This window comes from Macaca fascicularis, chromosome 14 (assembly GCF_037993035.2).
Source record: "Macaca fascicularis isolate 582-1 chromosome 14, T2T-MFA8v1.1".
NCBI classification, from domain to species: Eukaryota; Metazoa; Chordata; class Mammalia; order Primates; family Cercopithecidae; genus Macaca; species Macaca fascicularis.
The window spans coordinates 44,524,142-44,548,612 of record NC_088388.1 but is presented as its reverse complement, the minus strand read 5'-3'; the positions used below and the strand labels follow the sequence as shown (position 1 = coordinate 44,548,612).

Genomic DNA, 24,471 nt, shown 5'->3' with positions numbered 1-24,471 from the left:
GAAGGAAAGGACCAGACTCTGATGGTTTTACTTTTGAAGTCAAGCTGCCTCTGCTTTTGGTAGATATCACTTAACAGGGGTTTATGAGCCTTACTTCAATCAGTTCCTTGAGTTGCCGATGAACAGTGTGGGCTCAGCTTCTCCCTGTGGGCTATTAGTGTACTTTTTACCCACTGAAAGTTAATTAGAGGAAACAACCCCCCCACACACCTTTCACACTGATTCATCTGTAAGGAGCCAGTAAATTGGATTGGGGACCAGGATGAATTTTACTTGAGATATTTTCTTTCTGCTGAGAAATTGCCAAAATAGAAGACCTTGAGTTTCTGAGTTGTAGCAGAAAGGTTTTCTTTTTAAAATTTGTATGCATGATAGACCCACTGATAACATAATTCATTATATTACATTGCCTTAGGGGCCACATTGTGGTCCTGGAACATAAATTCTGCATACAGAAAACTAAGGGCTCATTGATACTTGGTTTATCTATTGGGTTTTGCTAGGGTTTTTTCTCCCCTGCTCTCTCCTTTTAACATCAGTCATAGATGCAGAAAAGAGTATCAGGGCAAATTTTAGGCTTTTTGTTGCAGTTTTGGTCTTTGACTTTAGTTTTATTTATGAAGGGAGACCACAAAATATAACCACATAGTCGTTAAAAGCACAGGCTTTGCCATCCCATGGATGTGAGTTTGACTCTGCTCTGTTGGTGGCCTGGCTGCTGAAGAATTTTAAATCTATGTATTAGTATTAGATACATCCCCTCTAACTGTATCATGTAGGTTTATATATCCTTTATTGGATTTCCTAAAATCTGAAGGAACGGTGTATTAGTCTGGGCTTATGCTGCTAATAAAGACATACCCAAGACTGTGTTATTTATAGAGGAAAGAGGTTTAATTGGCTCACAGTTCCATGTGGCTTGGGAGGCCTCACAATCATGGTGGAAGGCAAAGGAGGAGCAAAGTCACATTTTATGTGGTGGCAGGCAAGAGAGTGCTTGTGAAGGGGAACTCCCATTTATAAAACCACCAGATGTCATGAGATTTATTCACTACCATGCGAAGAGTATGGGGAAATCCCCTCCCCTGCCCCGCATGATTCATTTATCTCCACCTGGCCCCACCCTTGACACATGGGGATTATTATAATTCAAGGTGAGATTTGGATGGGGACACAGCCAAACCATATCAAATAGTCTTCATTTGTTTTTTCACATGGTCAGACATTTACTGAATACCTGCTGTATACCAGGTGCTGTCACTGGCCCAATAGACATAAATAAATGGGATGCACAGAATTTCTGTTCTCATGGAGCTTACATTCTAGGTAGTGAAAAGAGAAGGTAAACAGGTTTACTTGTTTACTGAATATATGGCAATTTCAGGTAGGAATAATAGCCGTAATAATTTAAAAAGTACCAGTTAATGACAAACACTATGATGGAAACAAAACAGAGTGAAGCTGTAAATAACTAGGGTTAGGGAGGGACCCTATTAGATAGGTGGTTAGGGAAGGCTCTTTGAAGTGGGTGGCTTTTGAGTTGATGTCTGGAGAATTGGAAGGAACTAGCCATGCAAAAACCAGAGAGGAGAGTATTTCAAGCAGAGGGAACAAAAATTGCAAAAGTTCTGTGGCAGTGGGAATGAGTTTCACTGGAGCATAGTGAGGCCTAATGGTGGATACTTAGGCTACAGAGATGTCACAGGAGTTCCTTGAACTAAAAGGAGGAAAGCTTGTGGTCAGCACCTGTGGGTCTGCACAGTCAAGATCTGGTCTTGCCTTGCTTTCTTCTATCTATGGTTTCACAGTTGTCAGGCATCCACTGTATGTTACTCAAAGTGCTGCTAAGAAAAGGGCTTCACAGACTGGCAGGGGGGCAGAGGGGCTTCAGGCTCTGACCTGATGAATGTAATGGATTCCTTGTTTGCTTCAGTTTTATGGCTTTAGCTGTGCTAGGAGCCCACCATGCAGAGTGTCCCTTGGCCAAGTTCTCATTAATCCTCTCCAATTGCTAAGAGCCATAAGAAGGGCGTGAGGGACTGGTAATGTGAAGGCAGTGGGGGTGGGTGAGCCCTGGCTATACTTTTGCTGCACTGGTTGGTTAATGCCACTCATGGCCTGGGCAGTAGGACACCGAGATAAAAGTATGCCTGGAAAGCAGATGGCATTGCTCTCAATCTTGTCTGTACATATGAATCATCTGGGGTGGGCAAATTTTTAATTGCTGAGGCACAGCACACTACTCTCTCACTCAAATATTCCAATTTAATTTGTCTGGAGTGAGACCCAGAATTAGCTATTGCATTAGTTCATTCTCACACTGCTATAAAGTACTACCTGATACTGGGTAATTTATGAAGAAAGGAGGTTTAATCAACTCACATTTCCACAGGCTGTACAGGAAGCATGTGAGGGAAGTCTCAAGAAACTTATAATCATGGTGGAAGGGCAAAGGGGAAATAAGCACCTTCTTCACATGGTGAAGCTGGAGAGAGAGAGGGCAAAGTGGGAAGTGCTACACAAGTTTAACCAACCAGATCTCGTGAGAACTGACTGTCATGAAATCAGCAAGGGGGAAATCCACCCCTGTGGTCCAATCACCTCCCAAAAGGCCCCTCCTCCAAGACTGAAGATCATAATTTGACATGAGATTTGGGTGGGGATGCAGTGCCAAACCATATCAGGTATTTTTCCCAAAGCACCAAGGTTGAATACCCTGTGGCCTAGCTGTGTAGCTAGGCTGTGCTTCACCAGTCTAGAGGAACACACATTACTGCTTCATTTGTTGTTTATTTTTCCTACATCATTTCTCCATGTCTTTGGTTTGAAAACCAGGATCCTTTACCAAATTACAGACTTGCTCTTCATAAAGCAGCATGAAGGTGGCATCCCAGGGACTTCTGATAGCAACTTACAAATAGGTGTGAGCATATATGAATGCAGTGTGTGTGGTATGAGTGATGTGTGTGTTTGTGTGTGCATGCTGTGTTGATGGTGCATGTTGTGATGTGTGTAAATTTGAAGTGTATCTTGCAGACTACTTCAGGCATTCTTCCTATGTAATGACCTTGATTAAATTACTTCTCTTCTGTGAGCCTCAGTTTCCACATCTGAAATTTGGAATGCCAATAGTGTTTCTGCCTCGTGTGCTTGCTTTAAAGATTAAATGGGATAATGCATATAAAATATCTTAGTACAGTTCCTAGCACAGAATAAGCTCTCAATAAAAGTTATTGGTTGAAGATGAAATCTTGACGAATTTGCTTAACCTTTCTAAGCTCTGCTTTCTGTATCAGTTGATTTAGAATTACTCTTACTATTACTAATGCACAATATTTTGGCAAAAGTCAAATGAAGAGCCCCAAGCATTCACTCCATGTTGAAGTATTACGCAAAGTAAGATATGTCTGATGTTTCACTTTATTGAAACATCTTCCTCCATCCATTTGGCCTGTCTGATTTCTTTGTTCCAAACAGAGATCTGTTTCCTCTTCCAATCTTGACTGTAACACTGGCTGACAATATAGAGGTAAGTATGGACACTAATCCTCCCTGAAGGTGAAGTACTAGATTTAATAGTCCTGGAGTATTTAGGCTACTCCTAAAGGACATGGACAAATCAACTTCTAATGTCCTGCTATACCATGTCACAGTTTGATATGTTTTCCAGCAATGGAATGCAGGGGGCTGAGGGGCTGATGGCTTTTTGTTTGTACAAAGCATTTGTTGTCCAGCAATGTTAGCATCAGTGTGATTGAGTGTGAAAAGTGTGTACTTTTAATCTATTCCCTGATCCCAATTCTCTCCTCGCCACCCTCATGTCTGCCAACCTTTCCCAGTGTAGTATTTTGACAGGTGATACGTTTTTGCTTGACATTGATTAAAGTTCCAACTCCATTGCTTAAAATGAGGTGCATACTAAATGTTGAACCAGCAAAGACAGTTTCAATTTTGACCAAAGGACATCATTTTAAATATGTTTTTGAAAAATTCAGTCTGTATTTGTTTTCTTGTCAAAAAGGTTTTGGGGGTATTGGGGATTGGCGGAAGGAAAGGGCAAATCTAAGGTCTATAATAATGTTGACCTTGATGAATCCTGATAATATAGCAGACTGTTAGATGTCAAGTTATTAACATTTTCATTTTATCATACTCAGCTCTTGTCTCTGCAATTGACAATTGTAGAGATGGTCTTTAAAATGAGAATTCCCTCATATGAGTTTCTTTTTAATTAAACAAAAATATGCATATAGAAAATTATGGAGTTTTTTTCTTTCTAAGAATGACCATGAAAATGAAATATTTCAGGATGAAGATACTTCATCTTTGTATTCTTTTCCTTCGAGCTATTTCCAGAGGCTTTTACCTAATTATATCCTGAATGATTTCAGAAATTTGGCATCAACCAATTTTCCTGTTTTTCTGCATTTACATTGACTTTCTCACAGAAGAGTCTGATTTCATTCTAGATTTGTTTTCTACGATTTTCATTTACATCACCTCTTAGCACCTAAGAATAACCTTTAAAAATTATTCTTCTGGAATTCATGAGATGTTTCCTTCCTGTTGATGCAGATGGCATATAGCTGGTTGGGTCTTTTTATGTTCCTCTTAACCTTCTTAGAGTAGATGGATTTTAGACTAGGCATTTAAAATGCAATTGTGTTTTCGTCAGGTATTTTATAAATCATAAAATTGCTAGTGTGTTAAATAGACATTTTTGATTTAACCAGATGGACCATTCATTAAGCCTCTCTGAGGTCGGCAGACAGGCTTTCAGAAATGAGAAGCTCAGTTTGGGGCCTTGTGTCTGAGTTAATGGTGTGTATGTGCGTACATGTGTGAGTGTGTGTTTGTGTATGTGAGATAACAGCAATGTGGCTGGGAGTAAACTAAGATTTCTTTAATGGGGGTGAGTAGAACAGAGTTGTAAGAAAAATCATTTAGTTCATTAAATAAATTATTTATTAAGCACTTGCTGTGTAACAGGCACTGTACTAGGCACTGGGGATGCAGCCTAAATAAAGCAGACACAGAATGTTTGCCCATGATGGAGCTCATCATCAAGAGGGCATTGGGGAAATGGAACTAAGGGAAAGGAAGGGCACGTATAGTTCCCAGTACTCTGCTAAATAATTTAATACATTGTATCTCTTTATTTATCACACTTATTATCGCTTTTGGCCTTTTGGCTAAGATCAGGTGTATTTATCACACTTACAAGAAGTCAATGAGGTAGATGTTATTCTCCTTTTACCAGTGACGGAAATTGAAGCTCAGAAGTTAATGTCAATCGCCAAAGATTATACATAATAAGAAGGATATCTAGGATTGTGTGACTTCCAAGTCATGCCCTTTCTACCACACTGTGCTAGTTATTTCTCTTTAGAAGTGGAGAACGTGTTCTTACCCATGAGAAATCCTATTCCCAACCCCTGGCGATAGCTATTGATTAATGGAGGGTTTGTTGTTGTTGTTGTTGTTGTTGTTGTTGTTGAGATGGAGTCTCGCTCTGTCACTCAGGCTGGAGTGCAGTGGCACAATCTTGGCTCACTGCAAGCTCCGCCTCCCAGGTTCATGCCATTCTCCTGCCTCAGTCTCCCAAGTAGCTGGGACTACAGGTGCCTGCCACCACACCTGGCTAATTTTTTGTATTTTTATTTTTTTAGTGGAGACGGGGTTTCACTGTGTTAGCCAGGATGGTCTCGATCTCCTGACCTCATGATCCACCCGCCTTGGTCTCCCAAAGTGCTGGGATTACAGGTGTGAGCCACCGCGCCCGGCCTATGTGAGGTTTTTTTAAATCCACTAAAATTAAGAACCATACGCTGGGCAGCATTAAAGAGCCCGTGTGTGGCAAAAATTCATGTTTTTTTTCTCTCTTCCCATTTAATGGACAAGATGAAAAGAGATATGAAAATGGGATTAGACTGCCCAAGTAACAGGCCATGTGGCTCCGTGGCTTGTGCTGAAAGGTTTGATTGAGCTGAGACCAGTTATGGATAAAATGTTGATGTTTTTTGAAGTTTGTATAATGAATTGCTACCTCTCTTAATGGTGGTGGTGGGGTAGATTATTTTCAAGACCCCATTTATAGATCTACTGAAATGTCTGATGATCAAAAGTAAATATATACATCTCAGAGAATATTTTCTTACCCTGGAGGTTGGTGATATTAAATCTGGGTTGAAAAATGATTGGTCTGGGACTTGACATGGCGGGGGAAATCTATCTATGCAACTATCTCTGAAAAGGAAAACTGAACTGTGAAATCCAATTCCATTCAATCCATTAAACATTTATTGATTGATTATTATCTGCCAGACTTTATGCTAAGTTATGAGAATCCAGAGATGAATAAACCACTGTCTTTTTCCCTTAAGGAGCACAAGTCCAGTGGGTGAGGTATACCTATTAAATTATAGATTCTCTTTTAAGGTGATAAGGACAAAAATATAAAAATATACAAGTTTCTTAAGTAGTCATGAAGGAGGAGAAATTAATGTAGAAAGAAAGAAGGAACAAAGCAAGACTTCCTGGAAGGAGGACATACTAAGCTGGATTACGTAGGATGACAGCAAATAAACCAGGCAATCATGTGATGGGTATCCCAAGCAGTGAAGATGGAATTTATGATGTGGGCCTTTAAAAATAATTTTGGAAAAATTTGTAGAATTCTATGTTGTTAGTGCATAAAATGTGAAGGAAGGAAATGATGAGCATAGATAATAAGAGTGAACATAGGCCATGGCATAAACAAGCTTGTACTGCATGGTGTACAATTTATAGGACTGGGTTGTAAGCTAGTTGGTCTAGGGTTTTTTGTGGGTGAGTTTAGGTGCAGAAAACTCACGTGAAAGGGGAATGCATTACTTCCAGTAAGAGACAGTAGTCTGAAGACAATGAAGAAAGAGAGGGTAGATTTGATCTAAGGTAGAGGATGCAGTTACTAGAGATTGTTGGATTTGGGAGCATATGAGTGAAAGTCATCAGAAAATCATTTTCAGGCTCTGACTCAGGGGCCTGGGTGGATGATGGTATTACTAACCAAGAAGTTTCTAAGAGAAGGAGAGTCTGGTCATGGAAGTGGTAGAAGTCATTTGTTCAGTTTGGACAGATTGGGTTCATACTTTAGAAACCCTAATGGAAATGTCTAAGGATTGGGTAAATGGGTGTGTCTGAAACTCTGAGGCACTGAGTGTAGAGATGTATATTTGGGTATTGTGAAGATAAGAGTGTCATTTATAAATTTGGAAATATGTGAATTTACCTTTGAAGAGAAGAGAGAATAGAACTCTGGGTAAATCAGTGTTTAAGGAAAAGTATGTAGCCAAGGAAACTGAGAAGTAGTTAAGAGGTAGGAAAAACAACAGAAACATGATTTTCTTAAATGAAGGAGACAAGTTTTCAAAGAGAGATGGAGAGAACAGAACGGAGAGATCAAGTAACAGTGATGTAAATTGCCCCTTGGTTTGGAATTTAGGAGTTCATTGTGACCCTTGCCAAGAAAATTCTGGGGAGAAGGGACAGAAGTCAGAGGGCTTTATATTAAATGGTGAATGAGTGATTAGGAAATGAAGAAAGCAAGTGGAAATCTATTTTTGAAAATGCTTGGGTGGAAGGAAATGAGGGACTAGATGGTAGCAAGGGAAGGACATGGAGTTGGGGAGAGGGAGGAGAGGTTGTGACTGCCTGGAAAGGGAGAGACTTGAGAATGCCTTTAGGTGAAGATAAGATGTTATTAACAGTGCAGAGGCTGAAGACCAAGGAAATACTTGAATAGCTTATAGATTACTTAGCCCACATGGAGAGCACAGGTCTTGAATAAAACAGGACTTTTTCACCCTAGGAGTCATAATGAAGTAGGAAATGATGGGTATCCCAATGAGATGGAAGTTTGTAGTTGGGACAGGGGGCAAGATGCTGATGGTGTTTATGCTACTAGCCACTTATTAATGGGTCCCAGTGGAACCTGAGGGCATCTGTTAAAAATGAAGGAGGATGAAGATTTAAAGTGAGTGAACATGTGACTAAAGCTATAGAAAATGGAGCATCCCAGAAGGAAGGAAAATTTTTTTTTAAAGATTAATTTGAAATTTTGAAGATCCAGATGGAATTGGAAAGCATACATTTTAAGCAAAGCCAGTCTGCCTGAGAAAGTGGTTTTGCTCCAGCAGGGCACAGTTGCCTCTGCCAGAGTAGAGAAGGCTAACAACAGAACTGGGCTTTGGCTGGGCAAAGGGAGGTGTGTCGGTTAGGGAGACAAGAGTTTAAGTGATGGACAGTGGAGCTCATCTAGGCTGAATAGTCAGAAACAAGGAAAAAGGAGATGAGAGAGGAGTCTAGTTTGAAGAGCAGGTGTGGTTTGAGTAAGGGAGGTAGACACCTGGGAGGGGAGAAAATTGTAGTCAGGGACCAGGGTACTGGATTGAAGTTTCCTGTTGTGGATTACTTAAAAGTGATGGCAGTACCCAGCAGGTGATTATGAGAGGATGACACTGAAGCAGAAAGAAGGTGAAGATTGTTATTTTTGTAGAGGTCAAAACTTTGAAAGTACATTAGTCAGCACGTTATTCATAGGGACATTGAAATCATTTAGTATAATGCTGAGAGTTGAGGGTAAAATCATTAGAGCAGCTATTAATATATACCAAATTAGGCCAGGTGTGGTGGCTCATGCCTATAACCCCAGAACTTTGAGAGGCTGAGGCAAGTGAATCACTTGAGGCAAGGAGTTTGAGACTAGCCTGGCCAATGTGGTGAAACCCTGCCTCTACTAAAAATACAAAAAAAAAAAAAAAAAAAAAAAAAGTTAGCCAGGTATGGTGGCAGGCACCTGTAATCTCAGCTACTCGGGAGGCTGAGGCATGAGAATTGCTTCAGCCCAGGAGGCGGAGCTGAGATTGTGCCACTGCACTTTAGCCTGGGGAACAGAGTGAGAGTCCGACTCAAAAATATGTGTATATATATATACACATACATATATATATATATGTATGGGGGTGTGTGTGTGTGTGTGTATGTAGATATAGACACCAAATTAAAGAAATGAAAAATCCCAATGTCTTTTTAAATATTTGTCTTAGAATGATATTATGCTTGTCCTTGCTGACTCACTCAATCTGATTATCTCTACAGTATTTCATTTTCTTCCTCACATAAATAGAACATGTAGTATTAGATATATTTATTTGTAATGGAAAATTATACAAGCATATTACAACAAGCATTGTGTATGACAGCAAGTATTCAATATTTGTTGAATGAATTAAAATGTGTACCATCAACTACTATGCATTTTTGAGAATTGCACACTAATGATTGACACAGTGAACGCACTTATAATTCTTGGTATAGCAGTTCTTGCTGAGCCATGAGAAAGCAAATTGTCTCTGCTTCAAATGAAAACTTCAATCTTAAATTGATTATATATGTTGGTTGTGCAATTTTGAATTCATGTTTCTGGCATCTCTTCAATAATATTTCTTCTTCTTTGAGAAGCAATATGGCATAGTAGTTTAGAACATAAACTCTGGGGTCAGGCTGCCAGGGTACAGATCTTACATGCAACATCTTGCCTTTGATAATTAGTTTAACCTCTCTATGCCTCAGTTTTCTTATCTGTAAAATGAGTATAACACTAGTCTTACCATACAGCATAGCTGTAAAGATTGAATATAGCTTATATGAGTTGTGTGATGGTTAGCATTAAGTATCAACTTGATTGGATTGAAGCACGCAAAGTATTGTTCCTGAGTGTGTCTGTGAAGGTGTTTCCAAAGGAAATTAGTATTTGAGTCAGTGGACTGGGAGATGCAGACTGATCTTCAATCTGGGTGAGCACCATCTAATCAGCTGCCTGTGTGGCTAGGATAAAAGCTGGCAGAGGAACGTAGGAGGACTAGACTGGCTAAGTCTTCTGACCTCCATCTTTCTCCCGCACTGGATGCTTCCTGCCCTTGAACATTAGACTCCTATTTCTTAAGCTTTGGACCCGTGGGCTTACAGTAGTGATTTGCCAGGGCCTCTTGGGCCTTCGGCCAGAGATTGAAGGCTTCACTTCCTTACTTTTGAGATTTGGGAGTTCGGACTGGCTTCCTTGCTCCTCAGCTTGCAGACGGTCTATTGTGGGACTCCACTTTGTGATCATGTGAGTCAATACTCCTCAATAAACTCCCTTTCATATACACATCTATCCTATTGGTCCTGTCTCTAGAGAACCCTAATACAAATTGTGAGGCTTAAATGAAAGGATTAAATTCATACTTAAAATTGTACCTTGCTATTGTATATGAGAGTGTTATCTATTATTGTTTTCCAATTTTACTTTACATAAATGTATAATCATTTGAATGTTAGGTGTGACCTTGCCACTTTTGCATTCTGTATCTGTACCCTTTGACTCTTCGTCTTACCTTGTGAAGTCTTAGAGTCTCCAACTTGGGAACACATCCTACCGTGGCATAGTTTTTGTCTGTATTTGGGAAATAATTTTTCAGCCTTCATATCATATCTACATTTCACTCAAAATTTCTCTAAGTATGAACTTCCTTTAAGTAGGACTGAGTGGGCAAGCAGTTTTTTTTGTTGTTGTTGCCTTTATTAAATTCATATTCAGTTATTTATTTTAGAGTAATAAAATTTTACTTTTCTGTCATATTTTTTCTCTTTTCAAGAAGCTTAGTTTTTTTATATTATCTCGTTTGTTTTCTAAATTCAGACATATTGTAGGAGCACTTTTGAAAGACTAAGAAATTGAGAAATTGAGAGGTTGCTTGACTTGTCGAAGGTCACATAATGATTGGCCTGTTTTTCTGCTACTCAATATAGCATTCATAATGCTGCCGATCTGCTTTTGATCTCCTTTCAGTTCTAATGACTTTCTTATTATTGAGACCAAGATCCTAACTCTGTCTCAGCTCTGTTGGTGCTGGGTCATTGTTTCTCTGCCAGGCTGTCCATATGGATAACTTATCAATTGCTCTATGTTCTCTAGAACTGAGCTCCTGCCTTATTCTGACCAGTCAATCATAGGACTTAGATCTTAGACTTGGACCTAGGTCTTGGATCCCTGAGCCTGTTGGCCAGATTCTGTGAAGCTGCCTACTTGGATCTTTAAATCATACATCCTCCTCAGTTCTCCAATGGGGTTGGCTTAGTATGCCTGATCATGATAAATTCAAGCAGAAAATAGATGTATTTGGAGGATATGGATATAGGTATGATAGGAGGTATACAACAAGGAAATAAATGCACATCTAAGATCATGCCTTAGGAATGATCTGATTAGGAGTCCATAAATGCTGCTGCTGCACTTGAATACTTGCCACTGTGCGTCTGATTTTGCCAACTCTGGGAAATCAGCGTCTGTCACCAAAGTTGCAAATATAGATGTCTGTTGTAGTGGATAATGTCTGATTGACCAATGCCTTCACACCACTTCCCAAGAGCTAAAGATCCTGGGAGAAGGCATCTGATTTTGTGTTCTGAAGTCACATATCCATGTTCTAGCTATCTGGGTGTAGGGAGAGGAAATACTTGTTCTCTTTGGAAACTACAATGCAAAGCAGGGCTATACTGCTAACAAACCTTGAGATAAATGTCAAAAAGTGAGGATGTTTATTGGCTGACTGGTTGAAACACAAAAGTCAAGCACACCACCAACTATCTGTTCTCCCCTTGCTTGTAATAGAGTCCATATCCCTCTTAGCTGAGCCACCTACTATATCCAGTTTTAGGATTCAGACCTTCTTCATCTGTTCTGTTTAGCTGTGACCAGCTCTCAGGACCAGATGTGTCCCAAGACCTAACAACCGGAATTTCCACTCATGATTCCTAAAGGTTTTAACAGTTTCTCCAGGCACCTCTTGTCCCAATAGCTAATCTGCATGTAACTCAAAGAGCAGCCACATTTCTTTTCTGTTTTTAGAGAAAACTGCATTTGGATTTTATTAAAGATAAGCACATTTATCTACTCAAAGAATAAAAGAAAGCATATGTAGGTCTGCCTCTCTGCCTTTTTAAAATTGAGGACAAGTGAAAGCTTCAGGGGGTAATTTAAAGTATCAAAAACTGCAGCATTGTACCATGTGGGAAACACCAAGGTGTCCTCCTCTGGGGACTATTTTCTATTCATCATTTGAAGACATTTTTCTTAGCTAATATTTTTTTTAGACCCTGTCAAAATGCCTGGGTATTGTTTGAAATGTCTACTATTTGTAAAGATACCATCTGGCATGGTGTTCTCTAGGTTAATTATTCAGAATGGAAAGGAGTTTTTATTTTAAATCCCTGTTCAGTGTGGGGTATGTTTTAATTTCATTGTGTGCCCTTTTGTTTCTGCATAATAGTAAAAAGGAGGCAAGATTTTCCCAGCTACATTGGACTCTGGAATTCATTAGCATTTTGTATTTTTTTGATATTCTACAACTGGTGCTTATATCTGCGTGTGTGTAATCAGAACATTTGAAATCTCCTTTTGTTGAAAGGAAATAAATGGAGCTTTCAGAAAAAATAATTTATTTTTGAATATTTTAGCAAGTTTTGAGCAATGGATATTCTATTTCAAGGCAAAAGAACCTAGGCTAATAATTTGTTTCATGGAAACAAAGGAAACTTATACATTACTATTTCCACAGTATTTGTTACCTAATTCATGTTCTGTTTTAGCTCAGCTACAAATGGTAAGGTCATCTTTTTCCCCCCCTGCATATAATACCGCAATCTCTTTAAGACCTAGGTCTTTTTAACCCTAACATTCTGATGTTCAATAACTTATTTAATTTAAACATGTAGAGTTCTTATGGACTTGCTACGTTAACTATGATTTTAACCTCTTGCTAGCCTTTACACACACACACATACACACACACACACATTTATTAATAACATTTAAAAAATTCATTTAGAAATATTTAAGATAAACTGAAAAGTATAAGGAACAATACCATGAAGAACTCATCTCAAAGCACCTTCCACTCTGCTTTTTGACCCTCTGTAATCAAAGAATCTCTTCCCTTGCATCTGGGTTATTATTTATTTCTTTTGCTCATCGTATCTCTGTCATTTAGAACTACCACCATCAGCTAGGCACGGTGGCTCATGTCCGTAATCCCAGCACCTTAGAGCTGAGACAGGCAGATCATTTGAGGCCAGGAGTTCAAGACTAGCCTGGCCAACGTGGCAAAACTTGTCTCTACTAAAAATACAAAACTTAATTGGGTGTAGTGACGCACGGTGGTAATCCCAGTTACTTGGGAGACTGAGGCAGGAGAATTGCTTGAGCCTGGGAGGCGGAGGTTGCAGTGAGCCAAGAGCGTGCCACTGCACACCAGCCTGGGCGACAGAATAAGATTCTGTCTCAAAAAATAAAAAAATAGAACTGCTACCATTTCTTCTTTCCTCTGTCTCATCAGGTTCCATAAGACACGACTGTCCAAATACAATTATATGTGTGTGTAGAATTTAAAATTTTTATTAACCAAATTTTTTAAAGTAAGAAAAGGTAAAATTAATTTTAATAATACATTTTATTTAATCTACTATATCCTAAATATCATTTCAACTTTTTATTAATATAGAATTATTGAGATATTATATAATTTTTTCAACAAGTCTGAAAGCTGGTATGTATTTTATACTTGTGTACATCTTAAATTTGGATTAACCCCATTTCACATGACTAATTTCACATGTGGCTAATGGCTGCCATATTGGATAGTACAGTAAAAGTTCCCTCTCCAGTCTTTTCTCTGGGAACATAATCTTTTTTTTATTATTTTTAATTTTTAATTGTTTTGACACAGAGTCTTGCTCTGTTGCCCAGGCTGGAGTGCAGTGGTGTGACCTCAGCTCATTTCAACCTCCACCTCCCGGGGTCAAGCGATTCTCCTGCCTCAGCTTCCTGACTAGCTTGGACTACAGGCACACGTCACCACGCCCAGCTAATTTTTGTATGTTTCGTAGAGATGGGGTTTTGCCATGTTGACCAGGATGGCCTCAATCTCCTGACCTCATGATCTGCCCGCCTTGGCCTCCCAAAGTGCTGGGATTACAGGTGGGAGCACCTGGCCTGGGAACATAATCTTTATGTTGACATTTAACTCAACATTTTTCTTTGTTTTGCTGCTGTTGTTTGATTTTACTGTAATGTAAGTTGGGGGGAGAGAGGATGCAGCTAAGTGGAGCAAGAATTGGGATTAAAATGCCTCTCCGTATAAGTGGGAGAAACAGGAGGTCAGGAAATCTATTGGATTAGTTAACTAGATTAACGTACTTGAAGATACATCCCTGCAAAATGGATTTTACTGGTCAGTTTGTTTGTCTTAGATTGGTATAATGGTATAATGTTTGTGTTCATTTATCCTGTTCCAGATATGATCAGGTTTTAAGATTCTAAATAGTTCCTATGTCATAGAAAAAAAGGATGAAGCTATGCCCCAAGAATGTATAGGGCTTGGAATTAGTTACTAAATGAAATTGGTAGAGTGTGACCTTCAAGATCTTCAACCTGTTAGATATTACCCACAGAATTATTGGCGGTGATGGAGCTGGGTGGTCTCTCATACAGAGAATAAACAGAGCCAGAGACTGTTTATGTATTTGCCACCTTTTGCATACTATGGGCAACAATCACTAGTTTATGAATTTGTCCAATATACACTCTTTGTATAATTATATGTTTTAAATAATTCAATACAACAATTTATTTGAAACATGAAATGCAGAAAGATTTAAATCACAGCTGGTATATACCCAAGATGTTTATAGTTAGGAAGGGAGACGTGTAATACTGTGAAAGTATAATAATAAAAATTGGTATAATTTTAAATGATTGCACTGAGAAAGGAGGGATTAAACCTGTCTATGAGACTGTGAGACTTAAAGTTAATGATACTGGTGCCTAAATTTTGAACAAAGAGCAGGTGCTTGAGAAATTTGGAAACAATGGTCATTCAAACACAAGTTCACATGGGGAATGTTAGGGTAATTTCAAGTAAATTGGTGTCAGAGGAGTATAAGCTGTCAAAAGGGAGTGGCAGGAAATGAAGATGGGAAGACAGGCAGACTCAGGTCATAATGGGGTTCACCACTGTGCTAGGATCTCATCCTTCAGAATTTAGTTTAAAACACAATGCTTTCTCAGTCTTGTTGAGAATGGGTGGAGCATGGTGGGAAGATGATCTACAGACAGATTGTTTTAAAAGCTTTTAGAATAGTCTGGATGAAGGATGATGGTAGTCAGAAGTAAATCAGTGATAGTTAAGATGGGTTTGGCAGCTACGCTTTTGGTGGCTATAGTGGGTGGAATTGTGTTACCCTAAAGCCATAGTTTGAATCCCTAAACCCCAATGTAACTATATTTGGAGATACGGTATTTAGGGAGGCAGTTAAGGTTAAATGAGGTATATTCATCATCTTGCGCTGTCATAATAAAATGCCGTATACTGGGTGACTTAACACAAATTTATTTCTCACAGTTCTGGGGGTCAGGAAGTCCATGATGAAGCTGCCAGCAGATTTGCTTTCTGATGAGGGTCCTCTTCTTGGCCTGCCTTTTTCTGTGTCCTCAGATGTTAGAAGTTCTGGTGTCTCTTTCTCTTCTTATAAGGGCACTAATTTCATCATGAAAGTTTCACCTTCTTGACCTCATCTAAACCTAATTATCTCCCAAAGGCCCTGCTACCAAATACCATCACATTGGGGGTTAAGGCTTCAATATATGAATTTTGAGGGGGGTGGGTAAAGATGCAGTCTATAACTTTCATAAGGGTGAGGCCCTAATGCAGTAAGACTGGTGTGTTTATAAGAAAAGGAAGATACACCAGGATTGTATGCCCATAGAGAAAAAAGTCATGTAAGAACACAGAGAGAAGGCAGTAGTGTGCGAGTCAAGGAGAGAATCCTCAGAAGCCAAACCTGTGGGCACCTTGATCTTTTTTTTTTTTATTATTATTATACTTTAAGTTCTAGGGTACATGTGCATAACGTGCAGGTTTGTTACATATGTATACTTGTGCCATGTTGGTGTGCTGCACCCATCAACTCGTCAGCACCCATCAACTCGTCATTTACATCAGGTATAACTCCCAATGCAATCCCTCCCCCCTCCCCCCTCCCCATGATAGGCCCCGGTGTGTGTTGTTCTTCCTTACTCCTTATACGAAAATTAATTCAAGATGGATTAGAGACTTAAATGTTAGACCTAATACCATAAAAATACTAGAGGAAAACCTAGGTAGTACCATTCAGGACATAGGCATGGGCAAAGACTTCATGTCTAAAACACCAAAAGCAACGGCAGCAAAAGCCAAAATTGACAAATGGGATCTCATTAAACTAAAGAGCTTCTTCACAGCAAAAGAAACTACCATCAGAGTGAACAGGCAACCTACAGAATGGGAGAAAATTTTTGCAATCTACTCATCTGATAAAGGGCTAATATCCAGAACCTACAAAGAACTCAAACAAATTTACAAGAAAAAAACAAACAACCCCATCAAAAAGTGGGCAAAGGATATGAACAGACAGTTCTCAAAAGAAGACATTCATACAGCCAACAGACACATGAAAAAATGCTCATCATCACTGGCCATCAGAGAAATGCAAATCAAAACCACAATGAGATACCATCTCACACCAGTTAGAATGGCGATCATTCAAAAGTCAGGAAACAACAGGTGCTGGAGAGGATGTGGAGAAATAGGAACACTTTTACACTGTTGGTGGGATTGTAAACTAGTTCAGCCATTATGGAAGGCACCTTGATCTTGAACGTCTAGCTTCCAGAACTGTGGGAATATAAGTTCCTGTTGTTTAAGTCTGTGGTGTTTTGTTTGGCAGCTCTAGCAGACTATTACAGTAGCTGATTTCAAATAGATATAAACTGTGCATAGTTTTTATATACGGGTTTTTTCATTGTTTTTTCTGCACCCTCTTGACTTTGTAGGAAGCCTGAGAAACAAAGTTCTTTAATTAGCTTGTGAAATTTAAGAGGATAAGATGGCTATTGTGAGTCTCAATTCCGTACAAACATTTCTACTCACCCTCAACCAGCTAATCTCAGACTTTAAATGTCCGCTTAAGGTACCTAGATAACTGTGGGGTGTTTGTTCCTTTATTGACCTAATTAGCCAAAGTGGCATTTATTAGCTAAGTCCTGTTTTCTCTCCCCTTAGTGTTATACATATGGATACTACATTTTTAATCTATTCTCCAAAGAGCTTCACTTGTCCCACTTCTGAAAGAAATCATAGTGTTGTTATAAAATGCATTAGTTGTTTTGGTTTTTAAAAATAGAGTAAGGTCAAAGAAAGTGCAGTTCTTCTTGAGAGCACCCAGAGTCTTCTCCTGTGTTACTTTCTTGTCAAGAAGATTGAAGGAGAACAAAAATCCTGTGGTTTGTGCCTCATTTGAAAGATTTTGACTCGGTTTCCTTTATGAAGTCACTTCATGGGAGGTTATAGATGTGGAATCATACCTACATTTTATTGCTTGCTTTTTCTCTAGATGATAACATTTTTAATAAATATTCTTCACCAGTATCTTTATTTTCTTTTTATTTCCATTCAATTCAATTACTTTCTCACTGACATTCCTTCTCATAGAAACTTGATTATTTATTTTAAATGATTTACCATCAATTTATTTTGATTTACAGCAGCATTTTGTAGATAAAACACATCTAATTATTCATGTTGAGTTATTGTTATTAATCTTTAAAGGTTGAGTTCAGAAAGTTTTACAGTATTTCCCAGCTAATGGCCTCATGGTGCCATTCTCAGAGGGAGCTGACACTTCTCTATAGTGATCTTCACTTTGACTGCCTATGGTAGGTCCTATGGTTTTCTGTTGTTCCTTAGAAACTGCTGAGGTCTATGACCTGGAATATGTCCATTCCTTGGATTAATAGTAGAAACATCTATGCCCTAGTTATCTCATGTAGGCCCAAATTTTAAATACTCTACATGCTGATGTCTTCAGAATTTTTGTGTCTAGTCTTGAACTCCCCCTTAGCATCCAGCCTTCTAAATCTAAGAGGCAACTTGACAACTCTGCCTGAATATCAAATGAGCATTCCAGAGTTATCTTCTCAATAAATGAACTGTTGACTTGCTCTCAAATTTCTCTCTTCTCAGTTTGGAGGTTCCTCAAAGAAACTAAAAACAGAGTTACTATATGATCCTGCAATCCCACCCCTAGGTGTATACCCAAAAGAAAGGAAATCACTATATTGAAGCATTATCTTCACTCTCATGTTTATTGCAGCACTATTCACAATAGCCAAGACTTGGAAGAGACCTAAGTGTCTATCAACAAACAAATGGATAAAGAAAATGTGGAACAAATATACAATGGAGCACTCTGTAGCCATAAAAAACAATGAGGTTTTTTTTTTTTTTTTTTTTTTTTTCAAGGTGGAGTCTCACTCTGTTGCCCAGGCTGGAGTGCCATGGCGTGATCTCGGGTCACTGCAACCTCTGCCTCCTGGGTTCAAGCAATTCTTCTGCCTCAGCCTCACAAGTAGCTGGGTGCCCACCACAACACACAGCTAATTTTTGTAATTTTAGTAGAGACAGGGTTTCACCATATTGGTCAGGCTGGTGTTGAATTCCTGACCTCAAGTAATCCACCCACCTTGGCCTCCCAAAGTGCTGGGATTACAGGGGTGAGCCACTGTGCCTGGCCTGAGATCTTGTTATTTGCAACAACATGGATGGAACTGGAGGTCATTATGTTAAGTGAAATAAGTCAGGCACAGAAGGACAAACATGACATTCTCACTAATTTGTGGAAGCTAAAAATTAGAACAATTGAACCCATGAGTATAGGGAGTAGAAGGATGGATACCAGGGGCTGGGAAGGGTAGTTGGAGGAGTGGGGGTGAGAAAAGGGGATGGTTAATTAATGGGTACAAAAAAGTAGTTAGAAAGAATAAATAAGACATAGTATATGCTTATACAACAGAGCAATTATAGTAAAAAATAATTTACATTTACATTTAAAAATTGCTTTTAAAACATTAATCACATTTAAAAATTAATTTACATTTAAAAATGACTAAAAGAGCATAATTGGATTGTTTGAAACACAAAGAATAAATGCTTGTGGTGATGGATACCCTATTTACCCTAATGTGATTAGTACGCATTGCTTGTCTATGTCAAAATATCTCATGTAACCCATAAATATATACACTTACAATGTACTCACGAAAATAGAAAATAAAATAATAAAGAGACTTAAAAGCACACTAAAAATCTGTTTCTTCTCTAGTATTTCCTATTTCTATAAATAGAACCATAATCCATGCAGAGGCTTAGGCTGAAACTTTTGATCAAATGAAAGAAAATGTAAGGAAAAAAGAGCATGTGACAATCTAAAACAAATAATAAATGTACAGATGAAGAAACAAATAAAATGCTAGTTGACCACTCACTCAATGTAAAAAGATGGCCTTTTGATATTAAAAGGCAATGACATTTACAGTAATTTAAAAAACGAAAATGCCAATGAGATACCTTCTTCTCAAGCTTAAAAGCCCTTACTAGCTTTCTTTGTTCGTAGGATAAAGTTGAAACACCCTACACTATGTATTTATTAGGGTTTGTTATATATTGAGTAGCAGGAAACAACTCAAGTTCCTTAAACAATGGAGGAAACACATTGACTCAAGCAACTGAAAAGTCCGGACATAAGGCTCATTTTCAGAGCAGATTGACCTAGTGAATCAATATTATTATGACCAGCATTATTTTTCTCCATGTATTGGCTTTAATTATATAGTGTTGCCCCAGTCTCAGGCATAACCTCCCTTTGTGGTCTGAGAATGTTTGTGAGAAGCCATATGCTTTTCAGTTTTAGGTCCTAAGAGACAAGAGGGACTCTTCTCCTGAAACCATTCAAACAACAGTGCCAGGATCGTGTTGCTGGCCTATATAGACCTGACTTGGGTACTGTGCTTTTCGGCAATAACTTTAGACAGTGAGAGGGAACACTGTGGTTGGCTTAAGCCAGTTAAGGCTCACTCTGATGGAGATTGGGTCAGTTCTTCCCAAATACCAAGGATGAAAAACTTGAGATACTGTTAAGCAAGAGGGACTTTTCCCTGCCTTACTTTAGGTACTGCAGTTCTCTTCATCCTCCTAATCATGAGGATTAGTCATGAGGTTGGCAATTGACAAATACCTTATTATAGTTGCACTCAAGAATACCAGGTGTCTCTTCCTGCCACTGACTTTCTGGAGTATGAGTCTCCTCCCTTGTTCAGTATTCTCCAGTTACATTGTTCTTCCTTTCATTCCTTGGACACACAGCTCTTTCTTGATTCAGGCCACATTTGCACTAGCTATTCCCTCTGCTTGCGAGTCTTTCCCCACTGTTTCACATGGCTAGCTCTTTCTTTTTCTTTAGATCACAGCTTTAAATCACCATTTTAATGTGCTCTTCTTTTGACCACTTACCTACAGAAGACCAAATATGCCCCCATGCACCTTTTCCCCCACTTTAGTTACTTTGCATTCTTCTATTTATTTCCTTTAGAATACTCTTCAGAATCTGTAATAGTTTACTCATTGACTTGCATAGGTATTTATTATTTTCTAATTATATTTTAAGCTTTGTGAATGGTGGGGGGAGAAGATCATGTCAATCTTATTCCACTTGATTCTCAGTATATAAGAAAATATCTAGAACACAATTGGTGGTTAAGTATTTGTAAAGTAATAAGTGAATGGTCCCCTAAAGCCATAAAAACCACTGTGTTGGAAGGAAATTAAAAGGTCATCTCTGATAAATCGGCATCCAATTTGTGCCTTAACAACCCAGGTGACATGGAATTTACTATCTCCCCTAGGCATTCCATTCCACCTCTGGATATCCGTGACCATTAGAATGCTCTTCCTTTTTTTTTTATTGAGTTAAAAAATACCATCTCACTGTAATTCAGATATGCTGATGCTAGGTGTATTCCTTGGAATCCAATTTATGTATAACATTCTTTCAAGTTGTTGAAGTCAGCTATCACATCCTCCTCCCTTCCTGTGTCCTCTTTTCTTTACATTTCCCTAACTACTTTATCTATTTTTTATCTGACAAGATTTTATCTAACACTTCCTCACCATCCTAGTGACTCATCCATTAACATGGTCCAGTTTGTCTGTTTTCAGTTGTGTTCAGTGATACACACAATATCATTCATTGTTCATTGGTGGGACCTTCTCTGCCTTACTTTAGATACTGCAGTTCTCTTAACCCTCCTAAAATCTCTGAGCTACTGATTCAGATTAAACCTATGGCTAGTAAAAGCTCATAAGTTTTTTTTCCCCCAGGTGCTGCTGTTAAGCTGCATGGCCAACTTGTAAAATTACGCATATTTGCAATGCCTTATCTTTCTCTTTGTTGTAACAGGCACAGAATTGTTTCTCTGAAGATTTGGTGAGATCAGTTGGCCATTTAGGTATTTGCATTGGTTAGACTTCTTCTTTTTTTTTTTTTTTTTTTTTTTTCACAGTTTTCTTTTTTTTTTTTTTTAAATTATACTTTAAGTTCTAGGGTACCTGTGCACAACGTGCAGGTTTGTTACATATGTATACTTGTGCCATGTTGGTATGCTGCACCCATCAACTCTTCAGCACCCATCAACTCATCATTTACATCAGGTATACCTCCCAATGCCATCCCTCCCCCCTCCCCCCTCCTCATAATAGGCCCCGGTGTGTCATGTTCCCCTTCCAGAGTCCAAGTGATCTCATTGTTCAATTTCCACCTATGAGTGAGAGCATGCGGTGTTTGGTTTTCTGTTCTTGTGATAGTTTGCTAAGAATGATGGTTTCCAGCTTCATCCATGTCCCTACAAAGGACACGAACTCATCCATTTTTTTATGGCTGCATAGTATTCCATGGTTTATATGTGCCACATTTTCTTAATCCAGTCTGTCACTGATGGACATTTGTGTTGATTCCAAGTCTTTGCTATTGTGAATAGTGCCGCAGTAAACACATGTGTGCATGTGTCTTTATTTATTTATTTTATTATTATTATACTTTAAGTTCTAGGGTACATGTGCACAACGTGCAGGTTTGTTACATATGTATACTTGTGCCATGTTGATGTGCTGCACCCATCAACTCGTCAGCACCCATCAACTCGTCCTTTACATGAGGTATAACTCCGAATGCCATCCCTTCCCCATCCCCCCTCCCCATAATAGGCACCGGTGTGTGATGTTCCCCTTCCCGAGTCCAAGTGATCTCATTGTTCAGTTCCCACCTATGACTGAGAACATGCGGTGTTTGGTTTTCTGTTCTTGCCATAGTTTGCTGAGAATGATGGTTTCCAGCTGCATCCTTGTCCCTACAAAGGACACAAACTCATCCTTTTTTATGGCTGCATAGTATTCCATGGTGTATATGTGCCACATTTTCTTAATCCAGTCTGTCACTGATGGACATTTGGGTTGATTCCAAGTCTTTGCTATTGTGAATAGTGCCGCAATAAACATACATGTGCATGTGTCTTTATAGCAGCATGATTTATAGTCCTTTGGGTATATACCCAGTAATGGGATGGCTGGGTCATATGGTACTTCTAGTTCTAGATCCTTGAGGAATCACCACACTGTTTTCCATAATGGTTCAACTAGTTTACAATCCCACCAAACAGTGTAAAAGTGTTCCTGTTTCTCCACATCCTCTCCAGCACCTGTTGTTTCCTGACTTTTTAATGATTGCCATTCTAACTGGTGTGAGATGGTATCTCATTGTGGTTTTGATTTGCATTTCTCTAATGGCCAGTGATGATGAGCATTTTCAAACTAGAACTCAGGACTAAGAAACTCAATCAAAACTGCTCAACTTACATGTAAACTGAACAACCTGCTTCTGAATGACTACTGGGTACATAACAAAATGAAGGCAGAAATAAAGATGTTCTTTGAAACCAGTGAGAACAAAGATACAACATACCAGAATCTCTGGGACACATTTAAAGCAGTGTGTAGAGGGAAATTTATAGCACTAAATGCCCACAAGAGAAAGCTGGAAAGATCTAAAATTGACACTCTAACATCACAATTAAAAGAACTAGAGAAGCAAGAGCAAACACATTCAAAAGCTAGCAGAAGGCAAGAAATAACTAAGATCAGAGCAGAACTGAAGGAGATAGAGACACAAAAAACCCTCCAAAAAATCAATGAATCCAGGAGTTGGTTTTTTGAAAAGATCAACAAAATTGATAGACTGCTAGCAAGACTAATAAGAAAAGAGAGAAGAATCAAACAGACGCAATGAAAAATGATAAAGAGAATATCACCACCGACCCCACAGAAACACAGACTACCATCAGAGAATACTATAAACACCTCTACACAAATAAACTAGAAAATCTAGAAGAAATGGATAATTTCCTGGTTAGACTTCTTGAGTCCTACAAGAGCACTTTATTGCTGCCTTCTTCCCAGTTATTTGTCAGTGCATGTGACTCAATTCTGCATTGGTGACGCAGTATATCTGCTGTTTGAACCCTAAGGAGAGATAAAAGCTTAATGCTACTATTGCATAATTCTTATCAGAATCCTGGGATTGCCTGAAAGATATTCAGTCCACCCATCATTCCAAATACTCTAAATTATACCTTTTAATCTTGCCAGATAACTGGAGTAATGTTTATAGGGATCTTGGTGACCAACATGGAGGCATGTAATAGGAAACAACCAGGTGAAATTTGTAGGTATATGTTTAAGGATGGATGTTGTTTAGGGTTCCGTACAGAGTACTCTCCTGTTTTATTCTAAATACCTAAGGGAGAAATACTTCCCATGTTTCAGTATAAAATAAAGAAAAGCTGGAGCTTACTAGAAAGAACGGCGTGTTCTTATTTTATAATGTTGTGTATCTGGTAACCATGTTTCTCATTTTCATTTGACTGTTAGGAAGTTTAGATCTATTGTAATACCTATGCAGAACTGCATGGTATGCATTTCTGTTGCTGATGTTACTGTTGGCTTGACTATTCTCCTACCCCTATTTTCCTTTCAACATTAAAATATAAGATTTGATTTTGTAATTTTCTATTCTATGATGAGCTATGCTAACTGGAGCTTTATTTTGCATGCACTCTTTCCCATATCCTTTCTCTTAGTATGTTTAGGCAAACCTCTTCCTTACTCCATGTGTACTTAATGGGACTGTAAATCATAATTCCTTGGTCATCTTTTGGCACAGAGGTAGTCATGTGACCAGTCTGACTCCTAGGCATTGAGGTGGCAGTGGAGTCCCTTCTGCTGGGCACCCGGAGAGTGGGACAGAACCAGCCTGCTGAGCCAGATGCAAGTGCCTGCACCCCAGAGTCACCCAGGAACAGCTGCCATCTCGCCCAGCACCCGCAGATGTCCCCACGGTGTCCACCAATGCCTTTTATGGCAGGAGGAAGTACGGCTGGATCTAGAGCCCTCTCTTTGTAGGGGTCAGGGA

At 38.9% G+C, this 24,471-nt stretch overlaps 1 protein-coding gene across 2 annotated transcripts in view; it reads left to right on the top strand.

Annotated features, from left to right (window-relative positions):
* The window catches only part of NELL1 (neural EGFL like 1), a 949,455-nt gene that overhangs the window by 504,651 nt on the left and 420,333 nt on the right, over positions 1-24,471 (top strand). The gene's annotated exons all lie outside the window — the stretch shown is intronic.